Consider the following 18,022-nt stretch of genomic DNA (forward strand, 5'->3'; position numbering starts at 1 on the left):
GCCTGTGAACGGAACTCGTCTGCTCCTCTGTTACTCTGGGCTGTGATGGAGGGCTGGGCACTCCCCCCAGCTGGTGAGGTCAGGCAGAGTAGGGACGCCCCTTCCTTGTGGCCGGGCAAGCGTGCATGGAAAGCTTCCGCTTCCCTGCTAGCGGCAGGATGGCAGAGATCCCAGGTGAGCCCTGGAGGGATCCTTGGGCACACGCACCCTTCCTGGTCCACGTCCCTGCCTCCCGCTGTGTCGTGCACTGCTTCGGCCACAGCGTCCAGCAGTGCCGTGCTGCGGGTTAAAGGATGCTCGGTCGCTCTGGTTAGTGCCATCCGGTGAGATCAGCGGGTCTCTCAGAGGTGCACACGGTGGTGCGTAGTGAGGGGGAGCAGTCGCGGCCACAGCCTGTGCGTTTCCCCGGTCTCTTGGGTCATCCCTGGCAGTCGGTTGGGGTTCTTCAGGTCTGACAGTGAAAGGTACCCCACAGCGTCCCAGCTCATGCTGCTGTGTTTTGGGATTCTTGAGCAGAGAGAAACTCGAGCACTGAGAAGCCCTGTCTCCTCTCGCATCCCCTCCGCCTCGCCCGCGAGGACCGGGAGCTTCTGGAGAGCTCCTCCCTGGCTGTGTAGTAACATGTGCTGCTGTAGCGGCCAACGCGGTGGCGGGAGCGGAAACAGCACCTCCCGTGTCCCCGCGTGCTTTCTGGGAAAGAGCCGTTGGTCACCTTGACAGAATTGCAGCGTCTTAACAAGGGAGGGTTTTCTTGTCAGAGCCCGTGAGGGTGTTTCTAGGCCGGCAGGGGCAGGGGAAGTGGGCAGCCCAGACCCACGTCTCCGGGGTGGGAGTGGGGCTTGCCGTGCTCGGAGGGGACAAGGTGACGCAGAAGAAGTTGCTGGAGAGGCGTCGAGATGCCCCTTAGGACGCGTCTGGTTTGTTTTTTGAGTTTGTAGTGGGCGCTTATTTGAAGGTTCTGTTTTGCTCGTTGTGTGTGTTTTGACTTTTCGGTGGAGAATAGGGCTGGTCTTTCAGTAACCTTTGAAAAAGGCAATTCGGGGTTGTGGTGCATTATGTAAAACGTGGGAATATCCTTTCCCTATGTATAAAACTCCCTTTCGGGGGGTCCTGCACAGCTCAGCACCTGCTTTGCTCCTGCCAGAGACCACTCCCGTGCCGCACTCGTGTTGTTGGGAACTGGTGTGAGCTGGTCAGTAGTTGGCGAGGCAGGCGCTCGGCCTGACCGGCAGGGCCCATGTGACGCCTGCAGGTGCGGTGGTCTGGGGATGGCTGGGTCTCCTTGGTCTGCGCCTTGGCGCAGGCGAAACCCCTTCCTTATTTTTGTGCCGGGGGAGGAAGCCATGGTTGGGAAAGGGCGTCTCTGCCACGAGTGACTCTGGACTCACTTTCATCTTTGGTTTTAACGTCGCTGTCACAGAGGTCTTCGTGTGCCAGTAGACCAGTCCTTGAAAAAAGCTGTAAGAGTTGTCATGAGCGTTTGCGTTAAGTCCCCGGGATTTGAGAGCAGAGAGCAGCCCGTGTTGACATTGGGGTGACAGATGTCTTCTGGAGTATAAAAGATGTGTGTCCGTGTTTTCTTTGACGCTCCCCACACCCCGGCCCCCACCGATTGGGAACTCTGAATAGTTACATCGCCTCCTTTTTACAACAGCGGGAGCAAAAAAAGTATCACCCCGAAACAAAGTTCTCGCTTTTAAATAGTGCAATTTTGTAAACCAAAATGACAGGTTATGAATGTTCTAGTTGTATAATCGATCAGGAAATACTAAACTCTCTTCCTTGACGTTCCCTCTTCACTGAAATCTCTCATCCCAAAGACGTACACAGCGGAGGTAGAAGTGACTTATACAAATAACCGTGCTCGGCTAATAGCTCGTTCTTGCTACAACTCAGAGACGCAGACACTCGGGAAGGGATCAGGGGCGGGAGGCCTTTCCGGGCTGCACACAGGTGTCAAGTGAGCGCGTATGAACGAGGCTGGCCCCTCAGCTCCTCTCCTTCCTGCAGGTCGAGCTCCAGATGGGGAGAGGAGGTACGGGGGTCTCACCGGGGCCCCAGGCCTTCTCATCGTGCGCTGGAACCCATGTGGATTTTGGCTTTAGCGAGTTCCATTTTGATCTTCTTTGTTAGGACAATTTTGTAAAGAAACGCTTACGTTGTTGTAATCGATTTGCTCGTTTGAAGGTACCAGAGTGTTGGTTTTGTCTGCTATGGGGATAGCAAGAACGGATAAGAGATTTTTGCCGCAAAGGCACTTCTCCAAGAACTGCGAAAAGCTCTCGTTTCATACAGCTTGTTAGTCGTAACATCCCGATAATATTGTGATCATCATTGAGAGAAAAAAAAGTGATATGACACCCAAATTAGCATGTGCGTAAATGGTTTTAAAAGATCTTTTCAGGTAGATGCTACGTTAAAGATGCTCATTTCCAAAGGTTATCTCTTGGCGTGGCAGGTTAGTGTTTTTTGCAGTGGACGTCTGTTTGTCCCGCTTTTGCAGAGAATGCTCTCCTGTCACCTGAAGGTTTGGCCAGCGCGTAGGTTCTCATTCCGGGACGGAGCACCGTTTCCTCTCCATCGGCGTAGTTGCCTTGGTCTGGTAACATTTGCATGCTCCTTATTGGAAGCGAATATTATCGCTGTTAATATCCTTGCTCGTAAAAACATGGCTCCCACCATGATGAACGCAGTTATTTGCTGGTAGGGAAGGGAAGAACCCAGCGGTAGCCGACTGGGCTGTTGGGCCGGGTTATTTCCCGGAGGGCTGACCCTGAGCCGGGCGGTAGGGTGTGGAGAGCCCAGCACTGACGTTAAAGGAACTGGACATTCTGGTGGCCGGTCTTGCCCGCAGGTGCTGTGGCCCGAGGGGTGCGTTTGCACGTTTAGATTTTGTTACTTGAGTGCACTCTTGCCTTCTCTGCTTGGAGTCCCAGTTGCCCCAGCTAGAAAGTGCCGCTGACCATTTTGCAAAGCACTGTGGAATCCCGTCGGGACGAATGGGACACGCCTCCGTCGTGTAACGTCTGTTATTTTTGCGCCGTCCCAGTGACGTTACGGTTTTTGCGGGTCTTAAGCATTTTGTTGCTGTAGATGGTGCCAGGTCTAAAGACAGCTTTATTCTCATCAAAACCATAGCAGCCTTGGACGCGCTTTCAGTCACCGGGGAACCTGGTGCGGTGGCTGACTCTGGTTGCGTGAGTGGGAAAGTTGCCGGGCCGTCACAGGCCGGTCACAGACCCGGCGGACGTGTCCTGCTGCCGTGGGGGCAGTGGGCGCGGCTGCCTGCTCGGAGTGGGCTTTGGCACGGGGTTTGCTTTAGCCCAAAGGCCTTGGGGTTTTGCTTTTGATGTACTTGTGTAATGGTGACGTTCATGAAGAGAGAGGGAAAAGAACTCCCGGAGAGCCACACGCGGCCGGCACTGGACAGCTCTGCTTGGCGGGGACAGAGGTAGCTTCTCTGAGCTTCCACACCGTGGGCTTGGAGGGGAGGCCATCCTCTGTCCGCACCTCGCCCCTGACTGTCACCACTACCTTAAGGGAGGACAAAGCCGTCTTGGCGCCTGGGGGTGGGGTGGCGTTTCAGGCGTACGTGGGGGTCTTTTGGAGCTGGCGGTTCTCACCTTTTGGCAATAACCAGGAAAGGGGTCCCTCAGACCCTCCTGGGGCATCTGTTCTCTCCTGCTGCCTACCGTGCCGGAGGGCAACGCGTGCTGTGCGCATATGGCACAATTACTGGAGTTTGAAAAGTCGAGACTTCCCGAGTCCTTTGCGTTTGCCGGTCCAGGGTAGATCCGTATTTCTTAGCGCCCCACGAGGAAGTGGTTAGCAAGCGGGATCTTGCTACCTGGGTGGCCGATGAACCCAGGGGCCAAAGGGCCCGACTCCCAGGAGTTCTGTCACCTCCGGGCCATGGCGAGTGAGTGCCCTCGCTTGTGCTGTAGGAGTTGCTGACGAGTGGGCACTGAGTCCCCTCGGGCAGCGGTGTTTGATCAGAACGGGACTGACCCAGTTCAGACCCTGCCCTAGAAACGAAGCAGGTTGGTGGGGCAGAGCAGCGGGGCGCGCACGTGGCTGTTTCCTTGAAATCAAAATAAAGGTAGTTCCTGGTGTGCTCCTAACCCCGGCTTCGGCTTCGGTGTGTAAATGTAAGCTTTCCTCGTCTGAAATGATACATTTGAAGAAAGCTTTTCGAGAAATAGCTGGTCGTGTGTGAGTTGATCAAGACAGAATTAACAACTGGTTTTAAAAATCTTGAAGCAGAGATTTAAAAGGACTCTGGAGCAACTTGCCTTAGGTTTGGGGAGTTTGCAAAGTTCTCAAAAGCACTATTACTTTTCCTCATGTGGATGATAAGCAGGAGTCTCAGGTTTTCTTGATCGTCCTGGGAAATAGTTACTGTTTAGGGCTCTCGTCTCTGAAACTTGTCTTCGACTGGAGGCTGGCAGTCTTTTATGTGATCAGGTCTTTGATAGTAAGAAGACTGAAGGAGAGAGGTCCTTTCTCGCCACTGGAGCCTCTGTCCTGGGTGCCGTGCACCAGCGTGTGAGGGACAGTTGTTTCCAGCTGGGGGTGAGATTGCCACGGCGTGGGGCACTGTAGGTTAGAAACACGCGGACTTCAGGGCAGTGGATTGCTGACCAGTGCCTCTTAACACCCTGTGTAGTAGATCAAGTGCTGTAGCCTCGTTTGGAAATTGAGAACTTTATGTTTCTATGCTAGAACCGGGAACCCTTTCAAGTACAATTTTTGATTCTTACACATCCTCAGGTGTCTGCACTAAGGGAACGAAATCTTCAAAACACAAAGAGGTATAAACATTGTCCACAATTTAGGCACCCGCCCCCACATTTGAAAAGTGCATGGATACCCCCTCCTTTTTTTTTTTTTTTTTTAAGAGAGAGAGTGCAGATGAGCGAGGGGGAGAGAGAGAGAGAGAGAGAGAGAGAGAGAGAGAGAGAGAGAAAGAAAGAAAGAGAGAAAGAGAGAAGCGGGGCTCACCTGAAGCAGGTCTTGAGCTCACCCGAAGCGGGGCTCAAACTCATGAACTGTGAGATCATGACTTGAGTCAAAGTCCGATGCTTAACCGACTGAGCCACCCAGCCGCCTGCCCCCTTCTTGTCCAGCTTTCCTCTGTGGCCACTTGCCTGGCCACATCCCCCTGCATGTGAGTGGACGGAGGCCCTCCCAGTGTGGGCGTGTGAGTGAGTGTAGATTGGGCTGGAGGCTCAGAGCCCCTCTGCAGGCCTTCTCAGCTGGGTCGGCTTTTTTTTTAGTTTTTTTTTTTTTAACATTTATTTATTTTTGAGACAGAGAGCATGAGCAGGGGAGGGTCAGAGAAAGAGGGAGACACAGACTCTGAAACAGGCTCCAGGCTCTGAGCCGCCAGCACAGAGCCCGACGCGGGGCTCGAACCCACAGACCGCGAGATTATGACCTGAGTCGAAGTCAGACGCTTAACCGACTGAGCCACCCAGGCGCCCCTCAGCTGGGTCTTTTATCCCGAAGTTGGAGTCTAATGGGACCTCTCTGCCTCTTGCATGTGGCCTGGGAAGGGGGTGCTGGGCGTGTGTGGTTCTTTGACCACTGAGCTCCTGAGGAGGGTGTGACCAGGTGGCATGGGACCTCCTCGCTGACATCGGGGAGCTTGTATCCCGAGGGCATATTTTGAAATGTTTTCCAGCTCTTAAGGTTGGGGAAATCCTAAAACAGGTCTTTATGACCGCGTCGCATTGGACAGCAGATGTTAGCTGAGGAGCAAGCAGTGAGAAGGTTCTGTCGCTGAGCAGTGACTTGTTTTGGGCAGTCAGCGGTCAGAGTGGACACGGAGTGGACAGAGCAGGACACTAGGAGCCAGAACGGCAAGGGCCTCGTCCTCAGTGCCGCGCCCTCTGGACTCAGAGTGGCCGGCGTTGGCCTGGACACTCTGCAGAGGGCAGAGAGGGGCCTTGTGGGGTCAGCGATGAGGCCCGGCGCTTTGGGGAGGGGGGAGGTGCTGGGGCGTGGGGTGGCCATACTGTGTGGACCGTCTTGTGTTGCCACCGCAGCTGGAAGGGGACGGAAGGCAGCGTTTCCACCTCAATCTTTGTGCCACAGTGTGGGGGGCAAGTGCGTCAGGGGAGCTCTCCAAGGGGCCGTCACGCCTTTCACAGAGGAGCTTTGTCGAGTGCTTTTTAATATAATCCGTGTAGGGATTTGCGAAGACCGAGCCGTGGGTTAGGGAACACAGCAGGTCACGGGCCAGGCCTGGCGTGGTTTGATCTTGTCGGGGCGCCCCCGGCGCCCCCACGTCGGGGAAGGGGAGAGGCGGGTGCTGCCGGTGGGTGTTGTAGCAGAACCACAGCGTCGTAACACTACTGGTCCTTTGAAAGGGGCTCCTTTCCCACGTTTTTCCTCCTGCTACAAAGTTTTATTCATTATGGGAAGTGTGGGCAGAAAAGAAAACCGTGAGGGAGAAAATAAAGTTCCTCATAATCTCGCCTTGCCCGGCTGGTCACCACCTGTATCCGCCTGCATGAAGCACGTGCAGGGGGAGACCTTCGGTCACCGAGGTCCTGCCGCGCCTCCTGCCTTAGCCTGTGTGGGGAGTGCCCCCGCCCTGGTGGCCTTTGAAGTCCCCTCCTCCGGAGCTTCCCCACAGGCCCCTGGGAGGGGCTGCTGTGGCTCACATCCCGTCCCCTGGTCGGCTGTGAATGACCCTCAGGTGAATGTCTTTGTGCACAGCTCTGCGGGCGTCTGATGGATCGAGCATTCATGAGTCTTTGATACAAATTGCCTTCTTGAGGACTCGACCATTTACGCTTTTAAAACCGTGGTTTTGAGAGCCATGGCCAAAATGATGACTTTTTAGAAATTGCTACTATTCTTCAGGTTTCGTTTAGAAGGTCGTGTCTGGTTCTAGGGTGTATTTCTTTGACCAAGTGAAGGTGAGCCTTTTCCCGTGGATGTGGATGGAGACCGAGGTCCTTTGCTCTAGGATGTACGTCGGCCGGGGAGCCGATCCACGGCGCTGCGAGGAGGCATCACGGGGTGGCTGAGACCGAGGACTGCAGTGAAGGGGGACGGGGGCGGAGGGCCGTGGGCCTGTCTGGAACGTGAAGCGTGTGGTGCCGTTTCTGAGGAGGCATCAGGGGTAGTTGAGCGTAAGGTGTGGGCTGGGGGCAGAGGCCGCGAGGGGTCAGAATTTGGGAGTCCCGTGGCATTTGATGGAAGCTTTGGCCGTGAGGGTGAGGCCGCCTCCTGGGGGACTGTCTTGGAGCGGGGGGGGGGGGGGGGGGGGGGGGCGGCCGGGAGAGCAGGCGGGCCCCCCTGCTGCAGGTAGGGGGGGCGGAGGAGGCCTAGGAAGGAGGGGCGACCCTGAACGCCACCTGCCTTTCACCTGCCCTTCGGGGAAGTGGACACGGGGCAGTTGTTGTTTTAGGAGCTTTTTATGAAGTAGGAGTGTTTGTCATTAAGGCAGCAAATTCCTCCCGGCTTCTTTGCCTTTTTATGTGTGGAAATGGCTGGGGAGGGACATTAGCACTTCCGATGAGGTGACGAGGTGCTGCGGTCGAGCAGCCCACGTGGTTTTGCACTTGTGTGCCCGCCCCGGGCTTCCTGCCGTGTGCCGATGGACAGACTCGTGAGTCTGAGGATTCTAGAGCCGGGTGGTCCCAGTGAAGATGCTGAGACCCAAGGAGGTGAGTGGCTTTTCAGAGCCTCCTCAGCCCCTTACCCGAGGGGCTGGGCCCAGAGAGAGGCCAGCCAGGTGGGAGGCTTGGGGCGATCACTCCTTCCTGCCGCATCTCTTGTCTTCGTGCCTACTTGAGGCAGCTGACACAGGGCCGGGCCTTCTCGCGAGAAGATCCACAGCCCGGCGAGTCCCGAGCACACGGCAAGAGGCTGGCCGACCCCAGGGGCCGACACGCTGGTGCTGTCTGTTCCAGAGACCCGGCTGTAGGAAGGCAGGGGTGTGTCCAGCCGCCGCCGGACTCCTGGGGTCGGCGGGGGCTTGTGCCTCGTGCTACCAGACGGCCCCCCGGCCTCCTCTCCGAGTGGCTGCGGGCATTAAGGTTGGGGCCATCCCGACGGCGCGAAGGGGTGAGTGGTCGGGAGGTCCCCTGGTCTCCAGGTGCAAGGCCCTTTCTCCTGACTGCGGAGCTGTGCCCGGGCGGCCACCCATCAGCCCTGCTCGTGGCCTCGAAGGGCAGAGCCACGCTTCGTGAGTCTGATTAGTCGGTCGATGAGCAGACATTGGGCACCAACTTCAGATCAGACTTGTGCTAGGGTAGGGCAGTCCCCGTCCTCAGGAATTACTTTCTGATGGGGCTGTTGGTGGGCCACGGAAGATGGGTTTGCAAGGGGAGGAGGTGGGGATAAATGCAGCATCGTTTCTGAAATGGAATCTCATTAGCCGCTCCTTTTCCTGCAGTAATTGCTGAAAATAAGCTTTCTGTCTGTTATAGTCCATTTTGGACACTCCAGCATTTTCTCTGCTGCTCTGGACTGATTAGATAACAAGTCAGGGTTGCTGCCACTTTGGTACGTATTTAACAGTTGAGAAACTTTGTTCAGAGCGTCTCCCAAGCTCTAGGTGACATAGTAAAGACAGCCTCCAAGTGGGCCGTGGGAGCCCGGCGCGGCGCTCACTGGGAGTCCTGCGAGTCTGGGCCAGGGTCCCGACCGCTCTGGGCCGGGTGCCCGGTGGGCCAGCCCCGGCTTGCGTTTCATGCTGAGTGGTTTGGACACCGCTCTCTGGGGTCCCGATCCTGGAACTGATGGTGGAGCCAGCCCCTCTCCGACTCTGGGGGCTCCACGGTCCAGACACACCTCCGTAGGGGTCTCTGACCGTACTTGGCTTGGTGACCGCCGGGACAGCTGGCCGTCTCCCGGCGTGGGTAGGGCTGCCGACCTGCTGGGGACACGCCACCCTCGAGGACACTGTTGTGCCGTCAGCTCGGGGAGTTTGCTGGCCTGGCCTTCTTGAGACCGTCAGCCTCAGTCCCTCGGAGGCCCGGGCACGAGCAGCTGCGTGTGACGGTGTGCGGCGGGGGCAGAAGCACGCTCCGTGCTCAGTGCTGGCGTGTTGGACGGCAGAGGTGCGCTGTGCACGGAAGGCAGGTTGGGGGTGGCGGAAGGGGGCGCACGCTCTTCAGGTCTGCGTGTCGCGGGCATGTGGGTGTCCAAGTGTGGGAGGTGGCCGGAGGGTGTCCCCTCGTTCCCTGCAGGTGGCTGCTTCTGGGGCGGTGGGGGTACGGGCCTGCACACGGGACCTCCACTTTTCTCTGTAACGTTTTATTTCTCTTAAAGAGACCCGAGGCCACTATGAGAATTTTTAGTGACTGTTTGTTCTGGGGGGTGGACCCCTAGAGCGTTTCCTCTTGCAGTTGTGTGTAGTTTAGAACTTTCCAGGCAGCTCCTGGATGTCCTCATCAGTAGATGCCCAGTGTGGGGTCGTGGGCAGGCGCCAGGTGGGGCTGCAGGCACAGGAGGGTGTAGTGTCGGTCACTTGGGTGCCTCACTGTCCCCACCCCGTCGCACTACCTGTTAGTCGCGCCTCGTCATTCCTCACTACGTCCCCTCTGCTTGGACTGCTGCACACAAGGACCTCCACGGGTCCCTCGTTACTTCTAGAACAAAGCCAGACTCCTGACGGTGGTCTGGCCGTGGGGCGTTCACAACCTCCCCGCCTGCTGTGCCCCCCCCACCCCCGCTCGCTTCCACAGTGGGCAGCGCGCCAGGTCGCGGCTGCACCTCACAGCATTATTTTCTGGGTGCTTCTGCGTGTCGTTCAGGCCCAGGCTGCCGCAGTGCTTCTGGGCGCCGGCCTCATGGCCCCCGTGGTAGAGCGGGGCGCTTCCTCGGGACTGGCGTGTCCCACCGAGGCCCGTCTCCGCGGGGCCTGGCAGCGGGCGGGTGGCCGTGAGTCGGTCCAGGCGAGGCTGTACCTGCCGGCGAAGCGGGAGCACCTGAGGTCGGAGAGCGTGGCTTGTGCCGCGTTCATTTTTGAAGCTCGGCATCAGCGTGGCGCTCGTGTGGCGGGGATGCCTGTGGCGTGAGTCAGGGAGTCTTCTGGAGGCGTTTGTGGTCTTGTCCGCTTGGTGGACGGGCCACGACTTTGAAAAGCCATTAACTGAGACAGAAGACTAGTGCGGGACAGGATGTTTTGGATCTTAGACGCGCAGAGTTGAGTTAGTCACAGTCTCCGGTCCCCGCGTGACCTGCTGTATGTGACGAGCACCTGCAAACTCCACCCCACAGAACAGCTGGGAGCCTGCCAGCATCCCACGGGACCGTCCAACCCCTGCCGCCCCCAGCCTGTGGCCGCCGTCGTCCTGACCCCACGGCCTCCACGCCTTTGCTTCTCTTTTCCTAACTGCCCGTGGCCTCCCTGAGCATCGTTGAGTGTGTGGGGTTTTTCAGCTTCAAGCGTGTGGAAAGGGTACCGTGCTGTGAGGCGTCCTTTGGGACCTTGGCCGTAAGTGATGCTTCCGTCCTGTGCTGTGTGGTATTTTGTCACGTGGAGACAAGCAGGACTCCTTCATCCCCTCTTGTGTTGTTTGTGAGAAGGGCCCTCACACTGCGCCTGGGTCTCCTGCCTGGGGAGGGGTGGCCAGCCCAGGGGGCACTGGCAGATTCTCGTCTACAGACCCGCACACAGGAGAGATCTTGAGAACAGGCCGGTCTCTTTACAGAGACTCACGTTCTTGGTTCTACATGTGTACGCGGGGGTCGTGCACCGGGTGTCCGGGAGGGGGTCAGGGAGACCTGAGATTTGCGTCTGAAATTCAGAGGTGGGTTCAGGGCTGGGGATCGGGGGCGGGGGCCCTGATGATATTTCAGGAGACGTGTCTGGCTCAGCTGGTGGGACTCTTGATCTCGGGGTCGTGAGTTCAAGCCCCACATTGGGTGTAGAGTTTACTTTGGGAAAAAAAAAAAAAAAAGACTGATGTCATCTTAAACCACGAGGGTGGTGTGCTCACCGGGTTTGGAGGAGGGACAGTACAGCCCAGAGAAGACAAGACAGGCCAGAGACCTGTTGGGGGACATGTGACACCTAGAGGTGGAACAGAGGAGGAACCAGCAGAGGGGAGCAGGCCCAAGCAGGGGGCCCATGGGGGGCCCGCGGGGGGGTGGGGCGCAGGGTGCCAGGTCAGGGGGTCAGGGGCGTGTCAGGGCGGTGAGTGTCTGTACCTGTTGTGTGTCGGTGGCCAGCTTAGGAGGTTAGGGGACAGACCTGCTTTTGGATCTGCCCCTGGAGGCCGGGACAGGCCGGGCCTCGGGGGGAAGGTGGGGAGGGGACAGCCTTTGGGGATGCTGGTTTCGGAGGGGGAGCAGAGCCACGTGCTTGGAGTGTAGGGACAGTTCCTTTTGTTGTTTCTGGACTTGTTTCCCGAAGACGGGAGATTGGGAGCCGTGCTCTCCAGGAGGAGTGTGATGCGGGCCACACACACAGTGTGAAGTTTCTGGTAGCGCCTTCAAAAGGGCGAGGGATGTGAAAGCGCAACAAGGTGAAGTCCGTGTTAGCGCATGGGGCTCAACCCCGCCTCCCAGGTGTTGCCAGGTCGACATGCTGCCCCCGTGCACGGTGTCCAGAGCCGCTGGCCTCCCGCTTCCTCTGGCTGCTGTGCCTGCACGTTGGCTCGCTCAGGTGCCTGCTGGCCGCCCGGGGCTCGTGGCTGCTCTGTATGTACCTGCGCACGGGTCAGCGGTTGCCACAGAGAGAGAAAGTGGGGGGCAGGGCCCAGGGGGCAGCCAGCAGGCACTGGCTGGTGCCAGCCGCTGGGGGATGCCAGGTGTCCGGTCAGGCACCCAGGGGGGTGGCCGAATGAGAGGACGGGAGCTGGGGAGGAGGGACGCTGAGCCAGCCTCTTGGATGAGGGAGGGTGAGGGGCTGGAGTGGCCCAGCCCCACCTCCACTGGGGGGTGAGAGGGAGAGCTTGCCCTGGTGGGGGCAGCAGGTACAGGTGGGGGCCGCTGGGTGGCAGGGAGGGGACACGACAGAGGTGGCCTTCCTGCCGCCTTCCTCTGGAGGGCCGGGGGCGCGCGGGAGGCTGTCCCCGGGCTTTGTGCTGGGCGGTGTGCCCTGTGGCCCAACCGCCACACAGCGCTGCGTGCTCCTGAGAAATCAGCGTCCCATATCAAACCAGAAGTGGGGTTCTCTTGGAAGAGGGGCACCCCGGCGGGAGGGTGGGTCGCCTGCAGGGCTGGAGGGTCAGGTGTACACTTGCCTGGGATGAAGGTAGCTGATCAGCAGGGGTGGTTGGAGAGTGGAGGGCGGATGTGGGATCACGGAGCCGAGATGGCGTGTAAATGGCTTGTTCTCGCAGCGTGGCCCTGGGGCCAGAGGGTGCAGCCGGCAGGCTGGGGAGGCCTCCCGCGGCGCCCCCGAGCCTCCCGCGGCCTGCCTTCCGGGTGCCGACGTGTGCCTGAGCATTGTCCGTGCGTGGCGAGCACGTGTCCCCATGCCCGAGACACCTGCACCGGCTGGAAAGGAGGCACCTGCGGAGCCCAGCGTTGCCGGGTCCGGTCTGTGCCAGAGGTCCTTTCCTCACCTGATGTTCCAGGTCCCCTCTGGGGGGGTTTCCTCCCTTCTAAGTAATGTCCTGCTGTTCTCTTTCTGAAATTCCTTTGAGTTTGTCAATTTTCTTGTGTCTGGGGGGCTTGTTTGCATGCCCCCCCCCCCCATCTTGGCACTTTCAGCTCTTCTCCAGGCTGCTTCCTGAGGGAGGAGCCCCACGGATGCCTGGTGCCCAGGATGGTGCCGGTCACACAGCAGTGTGCAGGTCTCTGTCTTGCTGGAGCCTGTTATGAGGGTCTGCCAGTTCTGGCTCATGTGAGCGCTGTACGGGTGGAGAGCCATCGTGGTGCCCTGGCTCCCCTCGTAGCGGTCAGGCGGGACCAGACAGGGGACCCTTGACGCAGGGACGTCCTCTGTTTCTGAGGAAAGGACCTCGTGGCCAAAAATTCTTCTGCCTAGAGCGTGGACATCCTGCCCTGAGCCCTGGGGGGTGCCAGAAAGACCCCTCCCGTTCTCTCAGAGTCTGCTTCCCTCTTTCTGCCTCTGCGGGCATCTCGTCCTTCTGTGGCTCCTCGTGTCGGGGGTGTGGGGCCACGTCCATTCCTTGACTCTCGGCTTAGTGGGCTCTTGGCGGGGGAAGAGGTGTGGCAGATGGGAACGTTCTGCTGGTCAGCCAGCTGTCCACAGGCCACTTCTTAGGGGGTTTGGGGTACCGCGCTTGAGTCTCCAGGTACCAACAAAAGCAGATGACGTGTTTTTTGGGTTTTGTTTTGTTGTTGGTAAAGAGCTTAATTTTTTTTTTTTTTTTTTTTTTTAGCGCAGTTTAGAGTTCACAGCAAAATTAGGAGGAAAGTACAGAGATTTCCCATATGTCCCCTCCTCCCCCCCAGCACAGCCTCCCCACTGTGGCCGTCTCCCACCGGAGGGTACCTTTGTCACAGGGCATGAGCCGCACTGACACGCCATCCCTTAGGGAGCTTACATTAGCTTCATCTCAGAGGTTTGGACACACGGAGAAAGACACGTATCTGCCTTTATAGTGTCAAACAGTATTTTCACTACCCTTGAAATCTTTTGTGCTCCACCTGTTCACCCCTCCCCACCTCCCGACCCCATCTTTTTAATGTCTGTAGTTGTGCCTTTTCCAGAAGGCCCTACAGTTGGTGTCACACAGTGCGGAGCCTTTCAGATTGGTTTCTCTCACTTAGTGATGTGCATTGATGATTCTCCTCCATCTTTTCATGGTTTGAGAGCTCGTTTCTTCCTATCACTGACTGACAGTCCATATTCTGGATCTACCACAGTTTATTTATCTGTCACCTTTGAGGGATGCCGTGGTCGCTTCCAAGTTTTGGCAGCCGCGAGCACAGCCGCTGTAAAAATCCGTGAGCAGGTTTTTGTGTGGACACGAGTTTTCGACTCGTGTAGATAAATCGCAAGGAACCCGATTGCCGGCTCGTCCGGTGAGACTACGACTCGTTTTGTAGCAAAACACCAGACTCGCCTCCAAAGCGGCCGCCCCGTCGTGCGTTCCCGCCGGCAACGGCCGAGCGCTCCTGCCGCTCCTCGCCCTCGCCAGCGTCTGGGGTCGTCAGGGTCGTGGGTTTGGGCCCCGGTGACAGGCGTGCGTGGTGCCTCGCTGTTGTGATTTGCGTTTCCCTGACGACCTGTGATGCGGAGCGTCGGTCCCCGCGCCCGTCTGCATCTGTGCGTCTTCTCCGGTGAGGGGCCTGCTCGGGTCTCCGGCCCGTTTCTAATTGGGTTGTTTTCTTACTGTGGAGTTTTAAGAGCTCTTCGTATATTTAGGATGACTGTCTTTTATCAAATGTCGTTTGTACCTATTTTCTCCAAGTCTGTGGCTCCTGACAGTCTTTCCGAGAGCAGACGTCTTTAATTCTACCCCAGTCCAGCTTGCCAGCTTTCCTTCTCGGATCCTGTCTGGGTGTTGTGTCTGAAAGCTCATCGCCATCCCCAGGGTCACCAAGACTTTCTCCCGGGTTGTCATCGAGGAGATCAGGGTTCGCATTTTACTTTAAGTCTGTGACCCACTTTGAGTGAATTTTCGTGAAGGGGGTAAGGTCCGTGTCTGGATGCGTTTTTCTGCAGGCGGATGGCGGGCGGGTTCGGCCCCGGTTGTTGAAGAGACGGTCTCTGCTCCGTCGTGTCGCCTCCGCTCCCTTGTCAGACGTCCGTCGACTGGGTTTCTGGGGCCCGTTTCTGGGCTCCGTTCTGTCCCACGGTCTGTGCCTTCTTCCGCCGGGACACGGCGGCGTGATTGCTGTGGCTTCGCGGGGGGCTTGACGTCGGGCAGTCCCCCTCCAGCTCTTGCGTTGGCTCCTCTGGGTCCGTGGCCTCCCGTCCGTTGTCAATATCCATAAAGTGACTTCCTGAGATTTGAATGGGATTGCAGTGAAGCTACCGACCAAGCTGGCAAGAACTGACATCCCGACGATATCGAGTCTTCCTGTCTGTGAACATGGACTGTCCCTCCATTTATCTGGTTCTTTGATTTAATTCATCAGAGTTTTTAGTTGGCTGTATTTGGTCTTGTATTTCGTTAGATTTATAGCTAAGTATTTCTTGTTTTTTGGATGCTAACGTAAATGATAACGTGTTTTAATTCTACTCATTGTTGGTTTATGAGAAAGTGATTGGCTTTTGTAAGTTAACTTTATATCTGGCAACTTTATTGTAATCATTTTTAGTTCCAGGAGTTTATTTTGTCATTAAAAAGAAAAAGCTTACTTAGTTTTTGAGAGAGAGAGAGAGAGTGCGGGAGAGAGCAAGCACGTGCAAGTGGGGAGGTGCGGGGGGAGGGGGGGCAGGGGGGGCGGGGCAGAGGATCCGAAGCAGGCTCCGCGCTGACAGCAGCATGCCCAGTGTGGGCTCAAACTCCCAAACCAGAAGATGGTGACCTGAGCCGAAGTCAGGTGCTCAACCAAGTGAGCCATCCAGGCGCCCCTTCTGTCATTTGGTGGTGGTGGTGGTGGTGGGGGGGGGGTTCTACGTAGATGATCCTGTGAACAAAGACAGTTTTTTATTTTTTCCTTCCCAATCTGTGTACCTTTTATCTCATCTTCTGTGTTGCACCAGCTGGGATGCCTGGTGCCGTGTTGACGTGCAGCAGTGAGAAGAGAGACCTCCTTGCCTTGTTCCTCTTTTTAGGGAAGCTTTGAGTCTCTCATCGTGAAGTAGGATGTTAGCTGTAGGTTTTTTGCGGACAGTCTTTATCAGGTCGGGGGAGTTGCCTTTATTCCTAGTTTACTAAGAGTTTTTCTCACGAATGGAGGTATTTTGGGAAGAGTTGTCAGTGAGCATCTTCCCTGGGAGGTCAAAGGGGGAGTCAGGCAGGGAGACCTTAGGAGGTTCCTGCCATATCCCGGTCTCAGGAAATGCGTCTTGGTCTAGCCAGGTGGGAACGGGGGCAGTAAGAGACATTACCTTTGTGAGGGCAGGTGACAGACAAGGGGACAGGGCACAGGAGGAGGATAGGATCGACCCAGAAGGGCACCCATGAGTTCTCTGCCCGCCGGGGGCGGGACGTAGAAGTCAGGCCCTGTGCACGTCTCCTGCACCCCCACTGCCCTCTTGCAGATGGGTGGCTGAGGCTCGGGTTGGTGAGGCACGCTGCCCGGGGCCTCCCTGATCCTGAGCCCGCTTGCCCCTCCCTGGCCTGGGGACCGGTCATGATGGTGGCCTGGTGGGGGCATGCGTTAGCCCTGCTGTGTCCAGAGGAGCAGCAGCTGTGTCCGGCCTGGTGGGTGGCACAGGTGCGGAGGTGGAGGTCAGAACTGCCGTAGCGGGAGCCGGTGTGATGAGTGTGTGCGGGGCCGAAGAGCTGGCTGCCTGGGGAAGGGGAGTGCGGGAGGGGGACGAGCCCTGGGAACCCTGGGCGGGGGGAAGTCCCCTTCGACTCTGCAGGTGGTTCTGGATGTTGCTGTCCTCCTGAGCCAGGGTCAGACGGGCCCACACAGCGACAACCAGTAGTGGGACTCTGTGCAGCCAGGCTCCACTGCTGACTGGCTGTGGAGGTCCCCTCAACCCTTGAGTGCCAGCTCTCGGAGCCATAACACGGATGGTTAGCAGTGCCCCTCAGGGGGACAAGGAGGTGTGCCCCAGGGAGTCTTGGTACGGCAACAGATGTCACTCTGCTCAGCCCCCACGCACGATTCAGTGTTTCTACAAAAGCATTTTCGGTACATCAGACTCCTCAAAGGCAAGCCCCCTCTTTGGTCTGGGGTTCAGGTGAACAGGCCCCCGTGTGCTCCAGTACCTGGGAGGAGTTGGCCATGTCACTGCAGGAGGGAACCCGCTCAGCCCAAGACCTCCTGGGGCTTTAGGGGACTTTCAGGGGTGATTTTTGGTACTTGTGTTGGAAAGCAGCCCGCCGCAGTGAGGGGGCACCTTGGTGGTGGAACAGAGTGGGCGTGGTGATGAGTGCACGTCGGGGTGGTCGGGGTGGACGGGAGACCAGCCTTGGCAGAAGGGCGCATGTAGGAGGGAAAAAGGTTTGGGGGCCACCCTGGCCGTGGGGGATCCCGAGGGAACAGCGTCCTGGCTGATGCTTGCTCGCCAGGCAGCCCCTCTGTCTGAGTGTCCTGGCAGGGAGAGGTCTGGGAGCCGGCATTGACACAGGAGATCTCAGGCAATCCCTCGTGATTGAAACGGGGCAGCATGGGTTTGTAGGTTGTAGGGTACTGCGTTTGTACCGTGGGAACCAGGGGTCGCTTTTCTCACGGTGAAGCCGGACTTGTTCTAAAGCAGAGTGAAGCACTCTGGGGGCGGCTGGCGTGCTCCGTTTTCAGCACAGGATTTAAGATCTTACCCCCCACACTTGTGAGTCAGTTCCCTTAGAACGAGACTGGCCCCGGTGCTCTGTGGGTGTGGCTTCAGACCGAGTCCGGCCAAGACATGGCCCTGCTCTGCTTTGGTTGGTCCTCACTGTTCTTGCTTCCAGCTTCCACCCGCCCCCTTGCGCTTGTAGGGCGCCCGTTTCGGGGCGGGCGGGGGGGAGGTAAGGCGAAGCACAGTGGGTCTCTGCCGAGCAGCCTCACAGACAGACTGTCAGGTGGGAGCGAATAGCGCCCAGCTTCCGTGCGCGCTCCGTCACACCTGGTGTGCCGCTCCGGAGAGAAAGGATGTCAGCAGAAGTGGATCATGCATTCTGGGATCGTCCTCTGTCGGGTGCAGACGCTGGCCGCAGAGTTCCCAGAAGTGGCAGTGTGGCCCTCTGGCCGTGACACTGAAATCTCAGGTGGTGATCTTTATGACCGCGGGTTAAGTTAGTACGAGATTTCGTAGGACACTGGTAGCCCGAACCACAGTGGAAAAGATCGATACACCAGACTTCAGAATCAGAAGGAAACTTTTGCTAGGTGGTAGTCGTCGTTGATAAACTGGAAGGCAGGCTTCGGAGTGGGGTGGTGCATCTGACGGAGAACTTATGTAGAGCACAGGGAGGCAGGTCAGAGCAGTGGTCGGAAGACCGTTAAGAATGGGCAGAAGAGGGGCGGCTGAGTGGCT

At 57.7% G+C, this 18,022-nt stretch overlaps 1 protein-coding gene across 1 annotated transcript in view; it reads left to right on the plus strand.

Moving 5' to 3' along the window:
- TAF4 (TATA-box binding protein associated factor 4) overlaps window positions 1-18,022 on the plus strand; it is a 66,284-nt gene that overhangs the window by 1,848 nt on the left and 46,414 nt on the right. The window lies entirely within an intron of this gene.

This window comes from Prionailurus viverrinus, chromosome A3, assembly GCF_022837055.1.
Source record: "Prionailurus viverrinus isolate Anna chromosome A3, UM_Priviv_1.0, whole genome shotgun sequence".
Lineage (NCBI taxonomy): Eukaryota > Metazoa > Chordata > Mammalia > Carnivora > Felidae > Prionailurus > Prionailurus viverrinus.